Genomic DNA, 23,005 nt, shown 5'->3' with positions numbered 1-23,005 from the left:
ATCTGGTTAACATCTGATGGAAGTTGCATCTGTTGGTCTTCACTTGGCACGTTATTCCGTTCTCCTCTTGTCAAGAGAGATGGGGTTTCTCATATATTTAGGTTCTATAACGTCTTGCTGACAAAGCGCAATCCTTACCAAATGAGCATAGGACCCATGTAAGAGGTCATCTGGAAGAGTCATGCTCTTGTATGCCCTGGCCAGACGGGCCCTGCAAATTTGGAAGAATGCCATGCATCTGGTAGACAACTGGACTCCAGCACACTTACAGCAATTTCCTTAGGGCTTTGATCAGGGGCTGCTTAAATTTGCATACTCCACCCTATGTTGTGACTTTGAGATCCCTTGTTGAAATTGCTTTAGCCAGCCAAGAGGTGGCTATTGTCTCAATTTCAAAGCAGCTTTGAGCCGTTCAAGTGGCTGGTGAATAGCACTTTCTCTTTGTTCGCCTCAAAGTTCTAAAGAGTTCTCCATAGGTCCTGCTCTGTACAGATTGTTCAAAGATCTGTTGGAAGTGCATATAATAGGATAAATAAATTGAGGGCATTCCTTTTCAGTACCTCACCTGCATGGCTGTCTGGCCTCTGGAAGATGCTGGGAAAGCAAGTCAGGATGGCCGAGTGGTCTAAGGCGCTGCGTTCAGGTCGCAGTCTCCTCTGGAGGTGTGGGTTCAAATCCCACTTCTGACAGTCCTGTGTTTACTCTAATTTTTTTCTTGAGAAATATGATCATTTCCCTCGCAGTGGCTTATAGGATTGTCTTCTTGGAAGAGTGCAGTGAGTTTTTTTCTTGCTCTAGCCACTATTGGCCTAAGCTCTGTGCATTTTTTGGTTCCTAATATCTTTCTCACCCTTTAGATGAAAAAGCATCATGGGGTCAGGATGGCCGAGTAGTCTAAGGCGCTGCGTTAAGGCCGCAGTCTCTCCTGGAGGCGTGGGTTCAAATCCCACTTCTGACAAAACTTGAATTCCATTTTCTCTCTCAGTTCCTTTAGAATCTCAGCTAAAAATTGGCAATGTAAATAATATCTGAATAAGTACCAAACTTCAGTTTCAACTGCAAATGCATTTGCCCTATTCTATCTTTAACGTTAATGTAATATTCTTCTAGCACTCGTGGTGTTTTATATTTGTTTTGTGGGGTACTTTAAAAATCTTTTTTATGAAAGAAATGGGTTACATTAAGTCTTGTGATGTTTTAGGTTTACAATAAGGAGGTTTTAAATTTTATGTCACGTCATTTTCAGATGCTTCATTCAAGAGATGTTTCCACTATAGAATGCAGAGCAAGGGCAAAAATACAAGTGATAGAGCGAGTGAGTGAGAAGGAGTGTTGTGGAAGGAGAGAATGAAACAAAGACAGAGTGAGTGAATGGCAGGGAGGCATAGAAGAGGAGTCTAGTAGTGCAGGAGACCTGCTTTTCCCTGCTCTTGACCTCCCACCCATCCCCAAACAACCACAAACATACCTTCTGTGCAAAGTTGGTATGCAGATTTTCACGCCTCAGCAAGTGAGGGTGAGTCCCAGGCCAGGGGCTAAAGAGCAAAAGAGTGCCTGTGCTCAGACTTTCCCTGCTAGGGATAGTTTATCTGGAACAAGGCCTACTCTCTTGTATCCAGCAAGGATCTAGAAATCCTGCATGAATCTGCAAGGCACATTGGCAGCATAAATTTGCATAAACTGCCCCACCTATTGCCTTCCTACTTCCTGTGCTGTAGTTGTTTGTGTAGAGAGAGAGGTCGCAGGCAAGGAAATGTTGTGAGTCGGATACAGGACCCTAAATAGCTGGTGAGAGGTATGTGGTGTTCTAAAAGCATGAAAACTGTATACCTGTGAAATAAAGTGCTTTCGTATGTGTTCTTCTGTGTTCATTGTCCTGTGCATAAAGTTGCACCTTGTGTTTGAAGGTTTAAATTATTTCAGGCTTGCATGGAGGTAGACGTTTCTGAGTAACTTTTATTCATTTCTTAAAAGCCTATACTGTCAGGATGGCCGAGAGGTCTAAGGCGCTGTGTTTAGACCACAGTCTCCTTTGGAGGCGTGGGTTCGAATCCCACTTCTGACATGCCTTTTGGAGATTTAATCTCCTTTATCAGGTTAACATCTGATGGAAGTTGCATCTGTTGGTCTTCACTTCGCACGTTATTCCGTTCTCCTCTTGTCAAGAGAGATGGGGTTTCTCATATATTTAGGTTCTATAACGTCTTGCTGACAAAGCGCAATCCTTACCAAATGAGCATAGGACCCATGTAAGAGGTCATCTGGAAGAGTCATGCTCTTGTATGCACTGGCCAGACGGGCCCTGCAAATTTGGAAGAATGCCATGCATCTGGTAGACAACTGGACTCCAGCACACTTACAGCAATTTCCTTAGGGCTTTGATCAGGGGCTGCTTAAATTTGCATACTCCACCCTATGTTGTGACTTTGAGATCCCTTGTTGAAATTGCTTTAGCCAGCCAAGAGGTGGCTATTGTCTCAATTTCAAAGCAGCTTTGAGCCGTTCAAGTGGCTGGTGAATAGCACTTTCTCTTTGTTCGCCTCAAAGTTCTAAAGAGTTCTCCATAGGTCCTGCTCTGTACAGATTGTTCAAAGATCTGTTGGAAGTGCATATAATAGGATAAATAAATTGAGGGCATTCCTTTTCAGTACCTCACCTGCATGGCTGTCTGGCCTCTGGAAGATGCTGGGAAAGAAAGTCAGGATGGCCGAGTGGTCTAAGGCGCTGCGTTCAGGTCGCAGTCTCCTCTGGAGGCGTGGGTTCAAATCCCACTTCTGACAGTCCTGTGTTTACTCTAATTATTTTCTTGAGAAATATGATCATTTCCCTCGCAGTGGCTTATAGGATTGTCTTCTTGGAAGAGTGCAGTGAGTTTTTTTCTTGCTCTAGCCACTATTGGCCTCAGCTCTGTGCATTTTTTGGTTCCTAATATCTTTCTCACCCTTTAGATGAAAAAGCAGCATGGGGTCAGGATGGCCGAGTGGTCTAAGGCGCTGCGTTAAGGCCGCAGTCTCTCCTGGAGGCGTGGGTTCGAATCCCACTTCTGACAAAACTTGAATTCCATTTTCTCTCTCAGTTCCTTTAGAATCTCAGCTAAAAATTGGCAATGTAAATAATATCTGAATAAGTACCAAACTTCAGTTTCAACTGCAAATGCATTTGCCCTATTCTATCTTTAACGTTAATGTAATATTCTTCTAGCACTCGTGGTGTTTTATATTTGTTTTGTGGAGTACTTTAAAAATCTTTTTTATGAAAGAAATGGGTTACATTAAGTCTTGTGATGTTTTAGGTTTCCAATAAGGAGGTTTTAAATTTTATGTCACGTCATTTTCAGATGCTTCATTCAAGAGATGTTTCCACTATAGAATGCAGAGCAAGGGCAAAAATACAAGTGATAGAGCGAGTGAGTGAGAAGGAGTGTTGTGGAAGGAGAGAATGAAACAAAGACAGAGTGAGTGAATGGCAGGGAGGCATAGAAGAGGAGTCTAGTAGTGAAGGAGACCTGCTTTTCCCTGCTCTTGACCTCCCACCCATCCCCAAACAACCACAAACATACCTTCTGTGCAAAGTTGGTATGCAGAATTTCACGCCTCAGCAAGTGAGGGTGAGTCCCAGGCCAGGGGCTAAAGAGCAAAAGAGTGCCTGTGCTCAGACTTTCCCTGCTAGGGATAGTTTATCTGGAACAAGGCCTACTCTCTTGTATCCAGCAAGGATCTAGAAATCCTGCATGAATCTGCAAGGCACATTGGCAGCATAAATTTGCATAAACTGCCCCACCTATTGCCTTCCTACTTCCTGTGCTGTAGTTGTTTGTGTAGAGAGAGAGGTCGCAGGCAAGGAAATGTTGTGAGTCGGATACAGGACCCTAAATAGCTGGTGAGAGGTATGTGGTGTTCTAAAAGCATGAAAACTGTATACCTGTGAAATAAAGTGCTTTCGTATGTGTTCTTCTGTGTTTATTGTCCTGTGCATAAAGTTGCACCTTGTGTTTGAAGGTTTAAATTATTTCAGGCTTGCATGGAGGTAGACGTTTCTGAGTAACTTTTATTCATTTCTTAAAAGCCTATACTGTCAGGATGGCCGAGAGTTCTAAGGCGCTGTGTTTAGGCCACAGTCTCCTTTGGAGGCGTGGGTTCGAATCCCACTTCTGACATGCCTTTTGGAGATTTCATCTCCTTTATCAGGTTAACATCTGATGGAAGTTGCATCTGTTGGTCTTCACTTGGCACGTTATTCCGTTCTCCTCTTGTCAAGAGAGATGGGGTTTCTCATATATTTAGGTTCTATAACGTCTTGCTGACAAAGCGCAATCCTTACCAAATGAGCATAGGACCCATGTAAGAGGTCATCTGGAAGAGTCATGCTCTTGTATGCCCTGGCCAGACGGGCCCTGTAAATTTGGAAGAATGCCATTCATCTGGTAGACAACTGGACTCCAGCACACTTACAGCAATCTCCTCAGGGCTTTGATCAGGGGCTACTTAAATTTGCATACTCCACCCTATGTTGTGACTTTGAGATCCCTTGTTGAAATTGCTTTAGCCAGCCAAGAGGTGGCTATTGTCTCAATTTCAAAGCAGCTTTGAGCCGTTCAAGTGGCTGGTGAATAGCACTTTCTCTTTGTTTGCCTCAAAGTTCTAAAGAGTTCTCCATAGGTCCTGCTCTGTACAGATTGTTCAAAGATCTGTTGGAAGTGCATATAATAGGATAAATAAATTGAGGGCATTCCTTTTCAGTACCTCACCTGCATGGCTGTCTGGCCTCTAGAAGATGCTGGGAAAGCAAGTCAGGATGGCCGAGTGGTCTACGGCGCTGCGTTCAGGTCGCAGTCTCCTCTGGAGGCGTGGGTTCAAATCCCACTTCTGACAGTCCTGTGTTTACTCTAATTTTTTTCTTGAGAAATATGATCATTTCCCTCGCAGTGGCTTATAGGATTGTCTTCTTGGAAGAGTGCAGTGAGTTTTTTTCTTGCTCTAGCCACTATTGGCCTAAGCTCTGTGCATTTTTTGGTTCCTAATATCTTTCTCACCCTTTAGATGAAAAAGCACCATGGGGTCAGGATGGCCGAGTGGTCTAAGGCGCTGCGTTAAGGCCGCAGTCTCTCCTGGAGGCGTGGGTTCGAATCCCACTTCTGACAAAACTTGAATTCCATTTTCTCTCTCAGTTCCTTTAGAATCTCAGCTAAAAATTGGCAATGTAAATAATATCTGAATAAGTACCAAACTTCAGTTTCAACTGCAAATGCATTTGCCCTATTCTATCTTTAACGTTAATGTAATATTCTTCTAGCACTCGTGGTGTTTTATATTTCTTTTGTGGGGTACTTTAAAAATCTTTTTTTGAAAGAAATGGGTTACATTAAGTCTTGTGATGTTTTAGGTTTCCAATAAGGAGGTTTTAAATTTTATGTCACGTCATTTTCAGATGCTTCAATCAAGAGATGTTTCCACTATAGAATGCAGAGCAAGGGCAAAAATACAAGTGATAGAGCGAGTGAGTGAGAAGGAGTGTTGTGGAAGGACAGAATGAAACAAAGACAGAGTGAGTGAACGGCAGGGAGGCATAGAAGAGTAGTCTAGTAGTGAAGGAGACCTGCTTTTCCCTGCTCTTGACCTCCCACCCATCCCCAAACAACCACAAACATACCTTCTGTGCAAAGTTGGTATGCAGAATTTCACGCCTCAGCAAGTGAGGGTGAGTCACAGGCCAGGGGCTAAAGAGCAAAAGAGTGCCTGTGCTCAGACTTTCCCTGCTAGGGATAGTTTATCTGGAACAAGGCCTACTCTCTTGTATCCAGCAAGGATCTAGAAATCCTGCATGAATCTGCAAGGCACATTGGCAGCATAAATTTGCATAAACTGCCCCACCTATTGCCTTCCTACTTCCTGTGCTGTAGTTGTTTGTGTAGAGAGAGAGGTCGCAGGCAAGGAAATGTTGTGAGTCGGATACAGGACCCTAAATAGCTGGTGAGAGGTATGTGGTGTTCTAAAAGCATGAAAACTGTATACCTGTGAAATAAAGTGCTTTCGTATGTGTTCTTCTGTGTTTATTGTCCTGTGCATAAAGTTGCACCTTGTGTTTGAAGGTTTAAATTATTTCAGGCTTGCATGGAGGTAGACGTTTCTGAGTAACTTTTATTCATTTCTTAAAAGCCTATACTGTCAGGATGGCCGAGAGGTCTAAGGCGCTGTGTTTAGGCCACAGTCTCCTTTGGAGGCGTGGGTTCGAATCCCACTTCTGACATGCCTTTTGGAGATTTAATCTCCTTTATCTGGTTAACATCTGATGGAAGTTGCATCTGTTGGTCTTCACTTGGCACGTTATTCCGTTCTCCTCTTGTCAAGAGAGATGGGGTTTCTCATATATTTAGGTTCTATAACGTCTTGCTGACAAAGCGCAATCCTTACCAAATGAGCATAGGACCCATGTAAGAGGTCATCTGGAAGAGTCATGCTCTTGTATGCCCTGGCCAGACGGGCCCTGCAAATTTGGAAGAATGCCATGCATCTGGTAGACAACTGGACTCCAGCACACTTACAGCAATTTCCTTAGGGCTTTGATCAGGGGCTGCTTAAATTTGCATACTCCACCCTATGTTGTGACTTTGAGATCCCTTGTTGAAATTGCTTTAGCCAGCCAAGAGGTGGCTATTGTCTCAATTTCAAAGCAGCTTTGAGCCGTTCAAGTGGCTGGTGAATAGCACTTTCTCTTTGTTCGCCTCAAAGTTCTAAAGAGTTCTCCATAGGTCCTGCTCTGTACAGATTGTTCAAAGATCTGTTGGAAGTGCATATAATAGGATAAATAAATTGAGGGCATTCCTTTTCAGTACCTCACCTGCATGGCTGTCTGGCCTCTGGAAGGTGCTGGGAAAGCAAGTCAGGATGGCCGAGTGGTCTAAGGCGCTGCGTTCAGGTCGCAGTCTCCTCTGGAGGTGTGGGTTCAAATCCCACTTCTGACAGTCCTGTGTTTACTCTAATTTTTTTCTTGAGAAATATGATCATTTCCCTCGCAGTGGCTTATAGGATTGTCTTCTTGGAAGAGTGCAGTGAGTTTTTTTCTTGCTCTAGCCACTATTGGCCTAAGCTCTGTGCATTTTTTGGTTCCTAATATCTTTCTCACCCTTTAGATGAAAAAGCAGCATGGGGTCAGGATGGCCGAGTGGTCTAAGGCGCTGCGTTAAGGCCGCAGTCTCTCCTGGAGGCGTGGGTTCAAATCCCACTTCTGACAAAACTTGAATTCCATTTTCTCTCTCAGTTCCTTTAGAATCTCAGCCAAAAATTGGCAATGTAAATAATATCTGAATAAGTACCAAACTTCAGTTTCAACTGCAAATGCATTTGCCCTATTCTATCTTTAACGTTAATGTAATATTCTTCTAGCACTCGTGGTGTTTTATATTTGTTTTGTGGGGTACTTTAAAAATCTTTTTTATGAAAGAAATGGGTTACATTAAGTCTTGTGATGTTTTAGGTTTACAATAAGGAGGTTTTAAATTTTATGTCACGTCATTTTCAGATGCTTCATTCAAGAGATGTTTCCACTATAGAATGCAGAGCAAGGGCAAAAATACAAGTGATAGAGCGAGTGAGTGAGAAGGAGTGTTGTGGAAGGAGAGAATGAAACAAAGACAGAGTGAGTGAATGGCAGGGAGGCATAGAAGAGGAGTCTAGTAGTGCAGGAGACCTGCTTTTCCCTGCTCTTGACCTCCCACCCATCCCCAAACAACCACAAACATACCTTCTGTGCAAAGTTGGTATGCAGATTTTCACGCCTCAGCAAGTGAGGGTGAGTCCCAGGCCAGGGGCTAAAGAGCAAAAGAGTGCCTGTGCTCAGACTTTCCCTGCTAGGGATAGTTTATCTGGAACAAGGCCTACTCTCTTGTATCCAGCAAGGATCTAGAAATCCTGCATGAATCTGCAAGGCACATTGGCAGCATAAATTTGCATAAACTGCCCCACCTATTGCCTTCCTACTTCCTGTGCTGTAGTTGTTTGTGTAGAGAGAGAGGTCGCAGGCAAGGAAATGTTGTGAGTCGGATACAGGACCCTAAATAGCTGGTGAGAGGTATGTGGTGTTCTAAAAGCATGAAAACTGTATACCTGTGAAATAAAGTGCTTTCGTATGTGTTCTTCTGTGTTTATTGTCCTGTGCATAAAGTTGCACCTTGTGTTTGAAGGTTTAAATTATTTCAGGCTTGCATGGAGGTAGACGTTTCTGAGTAACTTTTATTCATTTCTTAAAAGCCTATACTGTCAGGATGGCCGAGAGGTCTAAGGCGCTGTGTTTAGGCCACAGTCTCCTTTGGAGGCGTGGGTTCGAATCCCACTTCTGACATGCCTTTTGGAGATTTAATCTCCTTTATCTGGTTAACATCTGATGGAAGTTGCATCTGTTGGTCTTCACTTGGCACGTTATTCCGTTCTCCTCTTGTCAAGAGAGATGGGGTTTCTCATATATTTAGGTTCTATAACGTCTTGCTGACAAAGCGCAATCCTTACCAAATGAGCATAGGACCCATGTAAGAGGTCATCTGGAAGAGTCATGCTCTTGTATGCCCTGGCCAGACGGGCCCTGCAAATTTGGAAGAATGCCATGCATCTGGTAGACAACTGGACTCCAGCACACTTACAGCAATTTCCTTAGGGCTTTGATCAGGGGCTGCTTAAATTTGCATACTCCACCCTATGTTGTGACTTTGAGATCCCTTGTTGAAATTGCTTTAGCCAGCCAAGAGGTGGCTATTGTCTCAATTTCAAAGCAGCTTTGAGCCGTTCAAGTGGCTGGTGAATAGCACTTTCTCTTTGTTCGCCTCAAAGTTCTAAAGAGTTCTCCATAGGTCCTGCTCTGTACAGATTGTTCAAAGATCTGTTGGAAGTGCATATAATAGGATAAATAAATTGAGGGCATTCCTTTTCAGTACCTCACCTGCATGGCTGTCTGGCCTCTGGAAGATGCTGGGAAAGCAAGTCAGGATGGCCGAGTGGTCTAAGGCGCTGCGTTCAGGTCGCAGTCTCCTCTGGAGGTGTGGGTTCAAATCCCACTTCTGACAGTCCTGTGTTTACTCTAATTTTTTTCTTGAGAAATATGATCATTTCCCTCGCAGTGGCTTATAGGATTGTCTTCTTGGAAGAGTGCAGTGAGTTTTTTTCTTGCTCTAGCCACTATTGGCCTAAGCTCTGTGCATTTTTTGGTTCCTAATATCTTTCTCACCCTTTCGATGAAAAAGCAGCATGGGGTCAGGATGGCCGAGTGGTCTAAGGCGCTGCGTTAAGGCCGCAGTCTCTCCTGGAGGCGTGGGTTCAAATCCCACTTCTGACAAAACTTGAATTCCATTTTCTCTCTCAGTTCCTTTAGAATCTCAGCTAAAAATTGGCAATGTAAATAATATCTGAATAAGTACCAAACTTCAGTTTCAACTGCAAATGCATTTGCCCTATTCTATCTTTAACGTTAATGTAATATTCTTCTAGCACTCGTGGTGTTTTATATTTGTTTTGTGGGGTACTTTAAAAATCTTTTTTATGAAAGAAATGGGTTACATTAAGTCTTGTGATGTTTTAGGTTTACAATAAGGAGGTTTTAAATTTTATGTCACGTCATTTTCAGATGCTTCATTCAAGAGATGTTTCCACTATAGAATGCAGAGCAAGGGCAAAAATACAAGTGATAGAGCGAGTGAGTGAGAAGGAGTGTTGTGGAAGGAGAGAATGAAACAAAGACAGAGTGAGTGAATGGCAGGGAGGCATAGAAGAGGAGTCTAGTAGTGCAGGAGACCTGCTTTTCCCTGCTCTTGACCTCCCACCCATCCCCAAACAACCACAAACATACCTTCTGTGCAAAGTTGGTATGCAGATTTTCACGCCTCAGCAAGTGAGGGTGAGTCCCAGGCCAGGGGCTAAAGAGCAAAAGAGTGCCTGTGCTCAGACTTTCCCTGCTAGGGATAGTTTATCTGGAACAAGGCCTACTCTCTTGTATCCAGCAAGGATCTAGAAATCCTGCATGAATCTGCAAGGCACATTGGCAGCATAAATTTGCATAAACTGCCCCACCTATTGCCTTCCTACTTCCTGTGCTGTGGTTGTTTGTGTAGAGAGAGAGGTCGCAGGCAAGGAAATGTTGTGAGTCGGATACAGGACCCTAAATAGCTGGTGAGAGGTATGTGGTGTTCTAAAAGCATGAAAACTGTATACCTGTGAAATAAAGTGCTTTCGTATGTGTTCTTCTGTGTTCATTGTCCTGTGCATAAAGTTGCACCTTGTGTTTGAAGGTTTAAATTATTTCAGGCTTGCATGGAGGTAGACGTTTCTGAGTAACTTTTATTCATTTCTTAAAAGCCTATACTGTCAGGATGGCCGAGAGGTCTAAGGCGCTGTGTTTAGACCACAGTCTCCTTTGGAGGCGTGGGTTCGAATCCCACTTCTGACATGCCTTTTGGAGATTTAATCTCCTTTATCAGGTTAACATCTGATGGAAGTTGCATCTGTTGGTCTTCACTTCGCACGTTATTCCGTTCTCCTCTTGTCAAGAGAGATGGGGTTTCTCATATATTTAGGTTCTATAACGTCTTGCTGACAAAGCGCAATCCTTACCAAATGAGCATAGGACCCATGTAAGAGGTCATCTGGAAGAGTCATGCTCTTGTATGCCCTGGCCAGACGGGCCCAGCAAATTTGGAAGAATGCCATTCATCTGGTAGACAACTGGACTCCAGCACACTTACAGCAATTTCCTCAGGGCTTTGATCAGGGGCTGCTTAAATTTGCATACTCCACCCTATGTTGTGACTTTGAGATCCCTTGTTGAAATTGCTTTAGCCAGCCAAGAGGTGGCTATTGTCTCAATTTCAAAGCAGCTTTGAGCCGTTCAAGTGGCTGGTGAATAGCACTTTCTCTTTGTTCGCCTCAAAGTTCTAAAGAGTTCTCCATAGGTCCTGCTCTGTACAGATTGTTCAAAGATCTGTTGGAAGTGCATATAATAGGATAAATAAATTGAGGGCATTCCTTTTCAGTACCTCACCTGCATGGCTGTCTGGCCTCTGGAAGATGGTGGGAAAGCAAGTCAGGATGGCCGAGTGGTCTAAGGCGCTGTGTTCAGGTCGCAGCCTCTCTGGAGGCGTGGGTTCAAATCCCACTTCTGACAGTCCTCTGTTTACTCTAATTTTTTTCTAGAGAAATATGATCATTTCCCTCGCAGTGGCTTATAGGATTGTCTTCTTGGAAGAGTGCAGTGAGTTTTATTCTTGCTCTAGCCACTATTGGCCTAAGCTCTGTGCATTTTTTGGTTCCTAATATCTTTCTCACCCTTTAGATGAAAATGCAGCATGGGGTCAGGATGGCCGAGTGGTCTAAGGCGCTGCGTTAAGGCCGCAGTCTCTCCTGGAGGCGTGGGTTCGAATCCCACTTCTGACAAAACTTGAATTCCATTTTCTCTCTCAGTTCCTTTAGAATCTCAGCTAAAAATTGGCAATGTAAATAATATCTGAATAAGTACCAAACTTCAGTTTCAACTGCAAATGCATTTGCCCTATTCTATCTTTAACGTTAATGTAATATTCTTCTAGCACTCGTGGTGTTTTATATTTGTTTTGTGGGGTACTTTAAAAATCTTTTTTATGAAAGAAATGGGTTACATTAAGTCTTGTGATGTTTTAGGTTTCCAATAAGAAGGTTTTAAATTTTATGTCACGTCATTTTCAGATGCTTCATTCAAGAGATGTTTCCACTATAGAATGCAGAGCAAGGGCAAAAATACAAGTGATAGAGCGAGTGAGTGAGAAGGAGTGTTGTGGAAGGACAGAATGAAACAAAGACAGAGTGAGTGAACGGCAGGGAGGCATAGAAGAGTAGTCTAGTAGTGAAGGAGACCTGCTTTTCCCTGCTCTTGACCTCCCACCCATCCCCAAACAACCACAAACATACCTTCTGTGCAAAGTTGGTATGCAGAATTTCATGCCTCAGCAAGTGAGGGTGAGTCCCAGGCCAGGGGCTAAAGAGCAAAAGAGTGCCTGTGCTCAGACTTTCCCTGCTAGGGATAGTTTATCTGGAACAAGGCCTACTCTCTTGTATCCAGCAAGGATCTAGAAATCCTGCATGAATCTGCAAGGCACATTGGCAGCATAAATTTGCATAAACTGCCCCACCTATTGCCTTCCTACTTCCTGTGCTGTAGTTGTTTGTGTAGAGAGAGAGGTCGCAGGCAAGGAAATGTTGTGAGTCGGATACAGGACCCTAAATAGCTGGTGAGAGGTATGTGGTGTTCTAAAAGCATGAAAACTGTATACCTGTGAAATAAAGTGCTTTCGTATGTGTTCTTCTGTGTTTATTGTCCTGTGCATAAAGTTGCACCTTGTGTTTGAAGGTTTAAATTATTTCAGGCTTGCATGGAGGTAGACGTTTCTGAGTAACTTTTATTCATTTATTAAAAGCCTATACTGTCAGGATGGCCGAGAGGTCTAAGGCGCTGTGTTTAGGCCACAGTCTCCTTTGGAGGCGTGGGTTCGAATCCCACTTCTGACATGCCTTTTGGAGATTTAATCTCCTTTATCAGGTTAACATCTGATGGAAGTTGCATCTGTTGGTCTTCACTTGGCACGTTATTCCGTTCTCCTCTTGTCAAGAGAGATGGGGTTTCTCATATATTTAGGTTCTATAACGTCTTGCTGACAAAGCGCAATCCTTACCAAATGAGCATAGGACCCATGTAAGAGGTCATCTGGAAGAGTCATGCTCTTGTATGCCCTGGCCAGACGGGCCCTGTAAATTTGGAAGAATGCCATTCATCTGGTAGACAACTGGACTCCAGCACACTTACAGCAATCTCCTCAGGGCTTTGATCAGGGGCTGCTTAAATTTGCATACTCCACCCTATGTTGTGACTTTGAGATCCCTTGTTGAAATTGCTTTAGCCAGCCAAGAGGTGGCTATTGTCTCAATTTCAAAGCAGCTTTGAGCCGTTCAAGTGGCTGGTGAATAGCACTTTCTCTTTGTTTGCCTCAAAGTTCTAAAGAGTTCTCCATAGGTCCTGCTCTGTACAGATTGTTCAAAGATCTGTTGGAAGTGCATATAATAGGATAAATAAATTGAGGGCATTCCTTTTCAGTACCTCACCTGCATGGCTGTCTGGCCTCTGGAAGATGCTGGGAAAGCAAGTCAGGATGGCCGAGTGGTCTACGGCGCTGCGTTCAGGTCGCAGTCTCCTCTGGAGGCGTGGGTTCAAATCCCACTTCTGACAGTCCTGTGTTTACTCTAATTTTTTTCTTGAGAAATATGATCATTTCCCTCGCAGTGGCTTATAGGATTGTCTTCTTGGAAGAGTGCAGTGAGTTTTTTTCTTGCTCTAGCCACTATTGGCCTAAGCTCTGTGCATTTTTTGGTTCCTAATATCTTTCTCACCCTTTAGATGAAAAAGCACCATGGGGTCAGGATGGCCGAGTGGTCTAAGGCGCTGCGTTAAGGCCGCAGTCTCTCCTGGAGGCGTGGGTTCGAATCCCACTTCTGACAAAACTTGAATTCCATTTTCTCTCTCAGTTCCTTTAGAATCTCAGCTAAAAATTGGCAATGTAAATAATATCTGAATAAGTACCAAACTTCAGTTTCAACTGCAAATGCATTTGCCCTATTCTATCTTTAACGTTAATGTAATATTCTTCTAGCACTCGTGGTGTTTTATATTTCTTTTGTGGGGTACTTTAAAAATCTTTTTTATGAAAGAAATGGGTTACATTAAGTCTTGTGATGTTTTAGGTTTCCAATAAGGAGGTTTTAAATTTTATGTCACGTCATTTTCAGATGCTTCAATCAAGAGATGTTTCCACTATAGAATGCAGAGCAAGGGCAAAAATACAAGTGATAGAGCGAGTGAGTGAGAAGGAGTGTTGTGGAAGGACAGAATGAAACAAAGACAGAGTGAGTGAACGGCAGGGAGGCATAGAAGAGTAGTCTAGTAGTGAAGGAGACCTGCTTTTCCCTGCTCTTGACCTCCCACCCATCCCCAAACAACCACAAACATACCTTCTGTGCAAAGTTGGTATGCAGAATTTCACGCCTCAGCAAGTGAGGGTGAGTCCCAGGCCAGGGGCTAAAGAGCAAAAGAGTGCCTGTGCTCAGACTTTCCCTGCTAGGGATAGTTTATCTGGAACAAGGCCTACTCTCTTGTATCCAGCAAGGATCTAGAAATCCTGCATGAATCTGCAAGGCACATTGGCAGCATAAATTTGCATAAACTGCCCCACCTATTGCCTTCCTACTTCCTGTGCTGTAGTTGTTTGTGTAGAGAGAGAGGTCGCAGGCAAGGAAATGTTGTGAGTCGGATACAGGACCCTAAATAGCTGGTGAGAGGTATGTGGTGTTCTAAAAGCATGAAAACTGTATACCTGTGAAATAAAGTGCTTTCGTATATGTTCTTCTGTGTTTATTGTCCTGTGCATAAAGTTGCACCTTGTGTTTGAAGGTTTAAATTATTTCAGGCTTGCATGGAGGTAGACGTTTCTGAGTAACTTTTATTCATTTCTTAAAAGCCTATACTGTCAGGATGGCCGAGAGGTCTAAGGTGCTGTGTTTAGGCCACAGTCTCCTTTGGAGGCGTGGGTTCGAATCCCACTTCTGACATGCCTTTTGGAGATTTAATCTCCTTTATCTGGTTAACATCTGATGGAAGTTGCATCTGTTGGTCTTCACTTGGCACGTTATTCCGTTCTCCTCTTGTCAAGAGAGATGGGGTTTCTCATATATTTAGGTTCTATAACGTCTTGCTGACAAAGCGCAATCCTTACCAAATGAGCATAGGACCCATGTAAGAGGTCATCTGGAAGAGTCATGCTCTTGTATGCCCTGGCCAGACGGGCCCTGCAAATTTGGAAGAATGCCATGCATCTGGTAGACAACTGGACTCCAGCACACTTACAGCAATTTCCTTAGGGCTTTGATCAGGGGCTGCTTAAATTTGCATACTCCACCCTATGTTGTGACTTTGAGATCCCTTGTTGAAATTGCTTTAGCCAGCCAAGAGGTGGCTATTGTCTCAATTTCAAAGCAGCTTTGAGCCGTTCAAGTGGCTGGTGAATAGCACTTTCTCTTTGTTCGCCTCAAAGTTCTAAAGAGTTCTCCATAGGTCCTGCTCTGTACAGATTGTTCAAAGATCTGTTGGAAGTGCATATAATAGGATAAATAAATTGAGGGCATTCCTTTTCAGTACCTCACCTGCATGGCTGTCTGGCCTCTGGAAGATGCTGGGAAAGCAAGTCAGGATGGCCGAGTGGTCTAAGGCGCTGCGTTCAGGTCGCAGTCTCCTCTGGAGGTGTGGGTTCAAATCCCACTTCTGACAGTCCTGTGTTTACTCTAATTTTTTTCTTGAGAAATATGATCATTTCCCTCGCAGTGGCTTATAGGATTGTCTTCTTGGAAGAGTGCAGTGAGTTTTTTTCTTGCTCTAGCCACTATTGGCCTAAGCTCTGTGCATTTTTTGGTTCCTAATATCTTTCTCACCCTTTAGATGAAAAAGCAGCATGGGGTCAGGATGGCCGAGTGGTCTAAGGCGCTGCGTTAAGGCTGCAGTCTCTCCTGGAGGCGTGGGTTCAAATCCCACTTCTGACAAAACTTGAATTCCATTTTCTCTCTCAGTTCCTTTAGAATCTCAGCTAAAAATTGGCAATGTAAATAATATCTGAATAAGTACCAAACTTCAGTTTCAACTGCAAATGCATTTGCCCTATTCTATCTTTAACGTTAATGTAATATTCTTCTAGCACTCGTGGTGTTTTATATTTGTTTTGTGGGGTACTTTAAAAATCTTTTTTATGAAAGAAATGGGTTACATTAAGTCTTGTGATGTTTTAGGTTTACAATAAGGAGGTTTTAAATTTTATGTCACGTCATTTTCAGATGCTTCATTCAAGAGATGTTTCCACTATAGAATGCAGAGCAAGGGCAAAAATACAAGTGATAGAGCGAGTGAGTGAGAAGGAGTGTTGTGGAAGGAGAGAATGAAACAAAGACAGAGTGAGTGAATGGCAGGGAGGCATAGAAGAGGAGTCTAGTAGTGCAGGAGACCTGCTTTTCCCTGCTCTTGACCTCCCACCCATCCCCAAACAACCACAAACATACCTTCTGTGCAAAGTTGGTATGCAGATTTTCACGCCTCAGCAAGTGAGGGTGAGTCCCAGGCCAGGGGCTAAAGAGCAAAAGAGTGCCTGTGCTCAGACTTTCCCTGCTAGGGATAGTTTATCTGGAACAAGGCCTACTCTCTTGTATCCAGCAAGGATCTAGAAATCCTGCATGAATCTGCAAGGCACATTGGCAGCATAAATTTGCATAAACTGCCCCACCTATTGCCTTCCTACTTCCTGTGCTGTAGTTGTTTGTGTAGAGAGAGAGGTCGCAGGCAAGGAAATGTTGTGAGTCGGATACAGGACCCTAAATAGCTGGTGAGAGGTATGTGGTGTTCTAAAAGCATGAAAACTGTATACCTGTGAAATAAAGTGCTTTCGTATGTGTTCTTCTGTGTTCATTGTCCTGTGCATAAAGTTGCACCTTGTGTTTGAAGGTTTAAATTATTTCAGGCTTGCATGGAGGTAGACGTTTCTGAGTAACTTTTATTCATTTCTTAAAAGCCTATACTGTCAGGATGGCCGAGAGGTCTAAGGCGCTGTGTTTAGACCACAGTCTCCTTTGGAGGCGTGGGTTCGAATCCCACTTCTGACATGCCTTTTGGAGATTTAATCTCCTTTATCAGGTTAACATCTGATGGAAGTTGCATCTGTTGGTCTTCACTTCGCACGTTATTCCGTTCTCCTCTTGTCAAGAGAGATGGGGTTTCTCATATATTTAGGTTCTATAACGTCTTGCTGACAAAGCGCAATCCTTACCAAATGAGCATAGGACCCATGTAAGAGGTCATCTGGAAGAGTCATGCTCTTGTATGCACTGGCCAGACGGGCCCTGCAAATTTGGAAGAATGCCATGCATCTGGTAGACAACTGGACTCCAGCACACTTACAGCAATTTCCTTAGGGCTTTGATCAGGGGCTGCTTAAATTTGCATACTCCACCCTATGTTGTGACTTTGAGATCCCTTGTTGAAATTGCTTTAGCCAGCCAAGAGGTGGCTATTGTCTCAATTTCAAAGCAGCTTTGAGCCGTTCAAGTGGCTGGTGAATAGCACTTTCTCTTTGTTCGCCTCAAAGTTCTAAAGAGTTCTCCATAGGTCCTGCTCTGTACAGATTGTTCAAAGATCTGTTGGAAGTGCATATAATAGGATAAATAAATTGAGGGCATTCCTTTTCAGTACCTCACCTGCATGGCTGTCTGGCCTCTGGAAGATGCTGGGAAAGAAAGTCAGGATGGCCGAGTGGTCTAAGGCGCTGCGTTCAGGTCGCAGTCTCCTCTGGAGGCGTGGGTTCAAATCCCACTTCTGACAGTCCTGTGTTTACTCTAATTATTTTCTTGAGAAATATGATCATTTCCCTCGCAGTGGCTTATAGGATTGTCTTCTTGGAAGAGTGCAGTGAGTTTTTTTCTTGCTCTAGCCACTATTGGCCTCAGCTCTGTGCATTTTTTGGTTCCTAATATCTTTCTCACCCTTTAGATGAAAAAGCAGCATGGGGTCAGGATGGCCGAGTGGTCTAAGGCGCTGCGTTAAGGCCGCAGTCTCTCCTGGAGGCGTGGGTTCGAATCCCACTTCTGACAAAACTTGAATTCCATTTTCTCTCTCAGTTCCTTTAGAATCTCAGCTAAAAATTGGCAATGTAAATAATATCTGAATAAGTACCAAACTTCAGTTTCAACTGCAAATGCATTTGCCCTATTCTATCTTTAACGTTAATGTAATATTCTTCTAGCACTCGTGGTGTTTTATATTTGTTTTGTGGGGTACTTTAAAAATCTTTTTTATGAAAGAAATGGGTTACATTAAGTCTTGTGATGTTTTAGGTTTACAATAAGGAGGTTTTAAATTTTATGTCACGTCATTTTCAGATGCTTCATTCAAGAGATGTTTCCACTATAGAATGCAGAGCAAGGGCAAAAATACAAGTGATAGAGCGAGTGAGTGAGAAGGAGTGTTGTGGAAGGAGAGAATGAAACAAAGACAGAGTGAGTGAATGGCAGGGAGGCATAGAAGAGGAGTCTAGTAGTGAAGGAGACCTGCTTTTCCCTGCTCTTGACCTCCCACCCATCCCCAAACAACCACAAACATACCTTCTGTGCAAAGTTGGTATGCAGAATTTCACGCCTCAGCAAGTGAGGGTGAGTCCCAGGCCAGGGGCTAAAGAGCAAAAGAGTGCCTGTGCTCAGACTTTCCCTGCTAGGGATAGTCTATCTGGAACAAGGCCTACTCTCTTGTATCCAGCAAGGATCTAGAAATCCTGCATGAATCTGCAAGGCACATTGGCAGCATAAATTTGCATAAACTGCCCCACCTATTGCCTTCCTACTTCCTGTGCTGTAGTTGTTTGTGTAGAGAGAGAGGTCGCAGGCAAGGAAATGTTGTGAGTCGGATACAGGACCCTAAATAGCTGGTGAGAGGTATGTGGTGTTCTAAAAGCATGAAAACTGTATACCTGTGAAATAAAGTGCTTTCGTATGTGTTCTTCTGTGTTTATTGTCCTGTGCATAAAGTTGCACCTTGTGTTTGAAGGTTTAAATTATTTCAGGCTTGCATGGAGGTAGACATTTCTGAGTAACTTTTATTCATTTATTAAAAGCCTATACTGTCAGGATGGCCGAGAGGTCTAAGGCGCTGTGTTTAGGCCACAGTCTCCTTTGGAGGCGTGGGTTCGAATCCCACTTCTGACATGCCTTTTGGAGATTTAATCTCCTTTATCAGGTTAACATCTGATGGAAGTTGCATCCGTTGGTCTTCACTTGGCACGTTATTCCGTTCTCCTCTTGTCAAGAGAGATGGGGTTTCTCATATATTTAGGTTCTATAACGTCTTGCTGACATAGCGCAATCCTTACCAAATGAGCATAGGACCCATGTAAGAGGTCATCTGGAAGAGTCATGCTCTTGTATGCCCTGGCAAGACGGGCCCTGCAAATTTGGAAGAATGCCATTCATCTGGTAGACAACTGGACTCCAGCACACTTACAGCAATTTCCTTAGGGCTTTGATCAGGGGCTGCTTAAATTTGCATACTCCACCCTATGTTGTGACTTTGAGATCCCTTGTTGAAATTGCTTTAGCCAGCCAAGAGTTGGCTATTGTCTCAATTTCAAAGCAGCTTTGAGCCGTTCAAGTGGCTGGTGAATAGCACTTTCTCTTTGTTCGCCTCAAAGTTCTAAAGAGTTCTCCATAGGTCCTGCTCTGTACAGATTGTACAAAGATCTGTTGGAAGTGCATATAATGGGATAAATAAATTGAGGGCATTCCTTTTCAGTACCTCACCTGCATGGCTGTCTGGCCTCTGGAAGATGCTGGGAAAGCAAGTCAGGATGGCCGAGTGGTCTAAGGCGCTGCGTTCAGGTCGCAGTCTCCTCTGGAGGTGTGGGTTCAAATCCCATTTCTGACAGTCCTGTGTTTACTCTAATTTTTTTCTTGAGAAATATGATCATTTCCCTCGCAGTGGCTTATAGGATTGTCTTCTTGGAAGAGTGCAGTGAGTTTTTTTCTTGCTCTAGCCACTATTGGCCTAAGCTCTGTGCATTTTTTGGTTCCTAATATCTTTCTCACCCTTTCGATGAAAAAGCAGCATGGGGTCAGGATGGCCGAGTGGTCTAAGGCGCTGCGTTAAGGCCGCAGTCTCTCCTGGAGGCGTGGGTTCAAATCCCACTTCTGACAAAACTTGAATTCCATTTTCTCTCTCAGTTCCTTTAGAATCTCAGCTAAAAATTGGCAATGTAAATAATATCTGAATAAGTACCAAACTTCAGTTTCAACTGCAAATGCATTTGCCCTATTCTATCTTTAACGTTAATGTAATATTCTTCTAGCACTCGTGGTGTTTTATATTTGTTTTGTGGGGTACTTTAAAAATCTTTTTTATGAAAGAAATGGGTTACATTAAGTCTTGTGATGTTTTAGGTTTACAATAAGGAGGTTTTAAATTTTATGTCACGTCATTTTCAGATGCTTCATTCAAGAGATGTTTCCACTATAGAATGCAGAGCAAGGGCAAAAATACAAGTGATAGAGCGAGTGAGTGAGAAGGAGTGTTGTGGAAGGACAGAATGAAACAAAGACAGAGTGAGTGAATGGCAGGGAGGCATAGAAGAGGAGTCTAGTAGTGCAGGAGACCTGCTTTTCCCTGCTCTTGACCTCCCACCCATCCCCAAACAACCACAAACATACCTTCTGTGCAAAGTTGGTATGCAGATTTTCACGCCTCAGCAAGTGAGGGTGAGTCCCAGGCCAGGGGCTAAAGAGCAAAAGAGTGCCTGTGCTCAGACTTTCCCTGCTAGGGATAGTTTATCTGGAACAAGGCCTACTCTCTTGTATCCAGCAAGGATCTAGAAATCCTGCATGAATCTGCAAGGCACATTGGCAGCATAAATTTGCATAAACTGCCCCACCTATTGCCTTCCTACTTCCTGTGCTGTAGTTGTTTGTGTAGAGAGAGAGGTCGCAGGCAAGGAAATGTTGTGAGTCGGATACAGGACCCTAAATAGCTGGTGAGAGGTATGTGGTGTTCTAAAAGCATGAAAACTGTATACCTGTGAAATAAAGTGCTTTCGTATGTGTTCTTCTGTGTTCATTGTCCTGTGCATAAAGTTGCACCTTGTGTTTGAAGGTTTAAATTATTTCAGGCTTGCATGGAGGTAGACGTTTCTGAGTAACTTTTATTCATTTCTTAAAAGCCTATACTGTCAGGATGGCCGAGAGGTCTAAGGCGCTGTGTTTAGACCACAGTCTCCTTTGGAGGCGTGGGTTCGAATCCCACTTCTGACATGCCTTTTGGAGATTTAATCTCCTTTATCAGGTTAACATCTGATGGAAGTTGCATCTGTTGGTCTTCACTTCGCACGTTATTCCGTTCTCCTCTTGTCAAGAGAGATGGGGTTTCTCATATATTTAGGTTCTATAACGTCTTGCTGACAAAGCGCAATCCTTACCAAATGAGCATAGGACCCATGTAAGAGGTCATCTGGAAGAGTCATGCTCTTGTATGCACTGGCCAGACGGGCCCTGCAAATTTGGAAGAATGCCATGCATCTGGTAGACAACTGGACTCCAGCACACTTACAGCAATTTCCTTAGGGCTTTGATCAGGGGCTGCTTAAATTTGCATACTCCACCCTATGTTGTGACTTTGAGATCCCTTGTTGAAATTGCTTTAGCCAGCCAAGAGGTGGCTATTGTCTCAATTTCAAAGCAGCTTTGAGCCGTTCAAGTGGCTGGTGAATAGCACTTTCTCTTTGTTCGCCTCAAAGTTCTAAAGAGTTCTCCATAGGTCCTGCTCTGTACAGATTGTTCAAAGATCTGTTGGAAGTGCATATAATAGGATAAATAAATTGAGGGCATTCCTTTTCAGTACCTCACCTGCATGGCTGTCTGGCCTCTGGAAGATGCTGGGAAAGAAAGTCAGGATGGCCGAGTGGTCTAAGGCGCTGCGTTCAGGTCGCAGTCTCCTCTGGAGGCGTGGGTTCAAATCTCACTTCTGACAGTCCTGTGTTTACTCTAATTATTTTCTTGAGAAATATGATCATTTCCCTCGCAGTGGCTTATAGGATTGTCTTCTTGGAAGAGTGCAGTGAGTTTTTTTCTTGCTCTAGCCACTATTGGCCTCAGCTCTGTGCATTTTTTGGTTCCTAATATCTTTCTCACCCTTTAGATGAAAAAGCAGCATGGGGTCAGGATGGCCGAGTGGTCTAAGGCGCTGCGTTAAGGCCGCAGTCTCTCCTGGAGGCGTGGGTTCGAATCCCACTTCTGACAAAACTTGAATTCCATTTTCTCTCTCAGTTCCTTTAGAATCTCAGCTAAAAATTGGCAATGTAAATAATATCTGAATAAGTACCAAACTTCAGTTTCAACTGCAAATGCATTTGCCCTATTCTATCTTTAACGTTAATGTAATATTCTTCTAGCACTCGTGGTGTTTTATATTTGTTTTGTGGGGTACTTTAAAAATCTTTTTTATGAAAGAAATGGGTTACATTAAGTCTTGTGATGTTTTAGGTTTCCAATAAGGAGGTTTTAAATTTTATGTCACGTCATTTTCAGATGCTTCATTCAAGAGATGTTTCCACTATAGAATGCAGAGCAAGGGCAAAAATACAAGTGATAGAGCGAGTGAGTGAGAAGGAGTGTTGTGGAAGGAGAGAATGAAACAAAGACAGAGTGAGTGAATGGCAGGGAGGCATAGAAGAGGAGTCTAGTAGTGAAGGAGACCTGCTTTTCCCTGCTCTTGACCTCCCACCCATCCCCAAACAACCACAAACATACCTTCTGTGCAAAGTTGGTATGCAGAATTTCACGCCTCAGCAAGTGAGGGTGAGTCCCAGGCCAGGGGCTAAAGAGCAAAAGAGTGCCTGTGCTCAGACTTTCCCTTCTAGGGATAGTTTATCTGGAACAAGGCCTACTCTCTTGTATCCAGCAAGGATCTAGAAATCCTGCATGAATCTGCAAGGCACATTGGCAGCATAAATTTGCATAAACTGCCCCACCTATTGCCTTCCTACTTCCTGTGCTGTAGTTGTTTGTGTAGAGAGAGAGGTCGCAGGCAAGGAAATGTTGTGAGTCGGATACAGGACCCCAATTAGCTGGTGAGAGGTATGTGGTGTTCTAAAAGCATGAAAACTGTATACCTGTGAAATAAAGTGCTTTCGTATGTGTTCTTCTGTGTTTATTGTCCTGTGCATAAAGTTGCACCTTGTGTTTGAAGGTTTAAATTATTTCAGGCTTGCATGGAGGTAGACGTTTCTGAGTAACTTTTATTCATTTCTTAAAAGCCTATACTGTCAGGATGGCCGAGAGGTCTAAGGCGCTGTGTTTAGGCCACAGTCTCCTTTGGAGGCGTGGGTTCGAATCCCACTTCTGACATGCCTTTTGGAGATTTAATCTCCTTTATCAGG

General features: G+C 43.5%; 26 non-coding genes across 26 annotated transcripts; all 26 read left to right on the top strand.

The window, feature by feature from the left end:
* The first annotated feature begins 606 nt into the window (after positions 1 to 606).
* Positions 607 to 689, top strand: TRNAL-CAG (transfer RNA leucine (anticodon CAG)). The gene has a single exon. It is a non-coding gene; the product is annotated as a tRNA-Leu (tRNA).
* A 1,293-nt stretch (positions 690 to 1,982) lies between these two features.
* Positions 1,983 to 2,065, top strand: TRNAL-UAG (transfer RNA leucine (anticodon UAG)). The gene has a single exon. It is a non-coding gene; the product is annotated as a tRNA-Leu (tRNA).
* A 632-nt stretch (positions 2,066 to 2,697) lies between these two features.
* Positions 2,698 to 2,780, top strand: TRNAL-CAG (transfer RNA leucine (anticodon CAG)). Its single transcript has one exon. It is a non-coding gene; the product is annotated as a tRNA-Leu (tRNA).
* Positions 2,781 to 2,966: 186 nt separating this feature from the next.
* Positions 2,967 to 3,049, top strand: TRNAL-AAG (transfer RNA leucine (anticodon AAG)). Its single transcript has one exon. It is a non-coding gene; the product is annotated as a tRNA-Leu (tRNA).
* Positions 3,050 to 5,057: 2,008 nt separating this feature from the next.
* On the top strand, positions 5,058 to 5,140 carry TRNAL-AAG (transfer RNA leucine (anticodon AAG)). Its single transcript has one exon. It is a non-coding gene; the product is annotated as a tRNA-Leu (tRNA).
* A 1,023-nt stretch (positions 5,141 to 6,163) lies between these two features.
* Positions 6,164 to 6,246, top strand: TRNAL-UAG (transfer RNA leucine (anticodon UAG)). The gene has a single exon. It is a non-coding gene; the product is annotated as a tRNA-Leu (tRNA).
* A 632-nt stretch (positions 6,247 to 6,878) lies between these two features.
* Positions 6,879 to 6,961, top strand: TRNAL-CAG (transfer RNA leucine (anticodon CAG)). Its single transcript has one exon. It is a non-coding gene; the product is annotated as a tRNA-Leu (tRNA).
* A 186-nt stretch (positions 6,962 to 7,147) lies between these two features.
* Positions 7,148 to 7,230, top strand: TRNAL-AAG (transfer RNA leucine (anticodon AAG)). Its single transcript has one exon. It is a non-coding gene; the product is annotated as a tRNA-Leu (tRNA).
* A 1,024-nt stretch (positions 7,231 to 8,254) lies between these two features.
* On the top strand, positions 8,255 to 8,337 carry TRNAL-UAG (transfer RNA leucine (anticodon UAG)). The gene has a single exon. It is a non-coding gene; the product is annotated as a tRNA-Leu (tRNA).
* A 632-nt stretch (positions 8,338 to 8,969) lies between these two features.
* TRNAL-CAG (transfer RNA leucine (anticodon CAG)) lies at positions 8,970 to 9,052 on the top strand. The gene has a single exon. It is a non-coding gene; the product is annotated as a tRNA-Leu (tRNA).
* Positions 9,053 to 9,238: 186 nt separating this feature from the next.
* On the top strand, positions 9,239 to 9,321 carry TRNAL-AAG (transfer RNA leucine (anticodon AAG)). Its single transcript has one exon. It is a non-coding gene; the product is annotated as a tRNA-Leu (tRNA).
* Positions 9,322 to 10,345: 1,024 nt separating this feature from the next.
* Positions 10,346 to 10,428, top strand: TRNAL-UAG (transfer RNA leucine (anticodon UAG)). Its single transcript has one exon. It is a non-coding gene; the product is annotated as a tRNA-Leu (tRNA).
* A 900-nt stretch (positions 10,429 to 11,328) lies between these two features.
* TRNAL-AAG (transfer RNA leucine (anticodon AAG)) lies at positions 11,329 to 11,411 on the top strand. The gene has a single exon. It is a non-coding gene; the product is annotated as a tRNA-Leu (tRNA).
* A 1,024-nt stretch (positions 11,412 to 12,435) lies between these two features.
* TRNAL-UAG (transfer RNA leucine (anticodon UAG)) lies at positions 12,436 to 12,518 on the top strand. Its single transcript has one exon. It is a non-coding gene; the product is annotated as a tRNA-Leu (tRNA).
* Positions 12,519 to 13,419: 901 nt separating this feature from the next.
* TRNAL-AAG (transfer RNA leucine (anticodon AAG)) lies at positions 13,420 to 13,502 on the top strand. Its single transcript has one exon. It is a non-coding gene; the product is annotated as a tRNA-Leu (tRNA).
* A 1,024-nt stretch (positions 13,503 to 14,526) lies between these two features.
* TRNAL-UAG (transfer RNA leucine (anticodon UAG)) lies at positions 14,527 to 14,609 on the top strand. The gene has a single exon. It is a non-coding gene; the product is annotated as a tRNA-Leu (tRNA).
* A 632-nt stretch (positions 14,610 to 15,241) lies between these two features.
* TRNAL-CAG (transfer RNA leucine (anticodon CAG)) lies at positions 15,242 to 15,324 on the top strand. The gene has a single exon. It is a non-coding gene; the product is annotated as a tRNA-Leu (tRNA).
* A 186-nt stretch (positions 15,325 to 15,510) lies between these two features.
* On the top strand, positions 15,511 to 15,593 carry TRNAL-AAG (transfer RNA leucine (anticodon AAG)). Its single transcript has one exon. It is a non-coding gene; the product is annotated as a tRNA-Leu (tRNA).
* A 1,024-nt stretch (positions 15,594 to 16,617) lies between these two features.
* On the top strand, positions 16,618 to 16,700 carry TRNAL-UAG (transfer RNA leucine (anticodon UAG)). The gene has a single exon. It is a non-coding gene; the product is annotated as a tRNA-Leu (tRNA).
* A 632-nt stretch (positions 16,701 to 17,332) lies between these two features.
* Positions 17,333 to 17,415, top strand: TRNAL-CAG (transfer RNA leucine (anticodon CAG)). Its single transcript has one exon. It is a non-coding gene; the product is annotated as a tRNA-Leu (tRNA).
* Positions 17,416 to 17,601: 186 nt separating this feature from the next.
* Positions 17,602 to 17,684, top strand: TRNAL-AAG (transfer RNA leucine (anticodon AAG)). The gene has a single exon. It is a non-coding gene; the product is annotated as a tRNA-Leu (tRNA).
* A 1,024-nt stretch (positions 17,685 to 18,708) lies between these two features.
* TRNAL-UAG (transfer RNA leucine (anticodon UAG)) lies at positions 18,709 to 18,791 on the top strand. Its single transcript has one exon. It is a non-coding gene; the product is annotated as a tRNA-Leu (tRNA).
* A 901-nt stretch (positions 18,792 to 19,692) lies between these two features.
* Positions 19,693 to 19,775, top strand: TRNAL-AAG (transfer RNA leucine (anticodon AAG)). The gene has a single exon. It is a non-coding gene; the product is annotated as a tRNA-Leu (tRNA).
* Positions 19,776 to 20,799: 1,024 nt separating this feature from the next.
* TRNAL-UAG (transfer RNA leucine (anticodon UAG)) lies at positions 20,800 to 20,882 on the top strand. Its single transcript has one exon. It is a non-coding gene; the product is annotated as a tRNA-Leu (tRNA).
* A 901-nt stretch (positions 20,883 to 21,783) lies between these two features.
* TRNAL-AAG (transfer RNA leucine (anticodon AAG)) lies at positions 21,784 to 21,866 on the top strand. The gene has a single exon. It is a non-coding gene; the product is annotated as a tRNA-Leu (tRNA).
* Positions 21,867 to 22,890: 1,024 nt separating this feature from the next.
* On the top strand, positions 22,891 to 22,973 carry TRNAL-UAG (transfer RNA leucine (anticodon UAG)). Its single transcript has one exon. It is a non-coding gene; the product is annotated as a tRNA-Leu (tRNA).
* The last annotated feature ends 32 nt before the right edge of the window (positions 22,974 to 23,005 follow it).

This window comes from Triturus cristatus, chromosome 6 (genome assembly GCF_964204655.1).
Source record: "Triturus cristatus chromosome 6, aTriCri1.1, whole genome shotgun sequence".
NCBI classification, from domain to species: domain Eukaryota; kingdom Metazoa; phylum Chordata; class Amphibia; order Caudata; family Salamandridae; genus Triturus; species Triturus cristatus.
The sequence above is the reverse complement of the archived record's forward strand: the minus strand, read 5'-3'. Positions and strand labels throughout refer to the sequence as shown.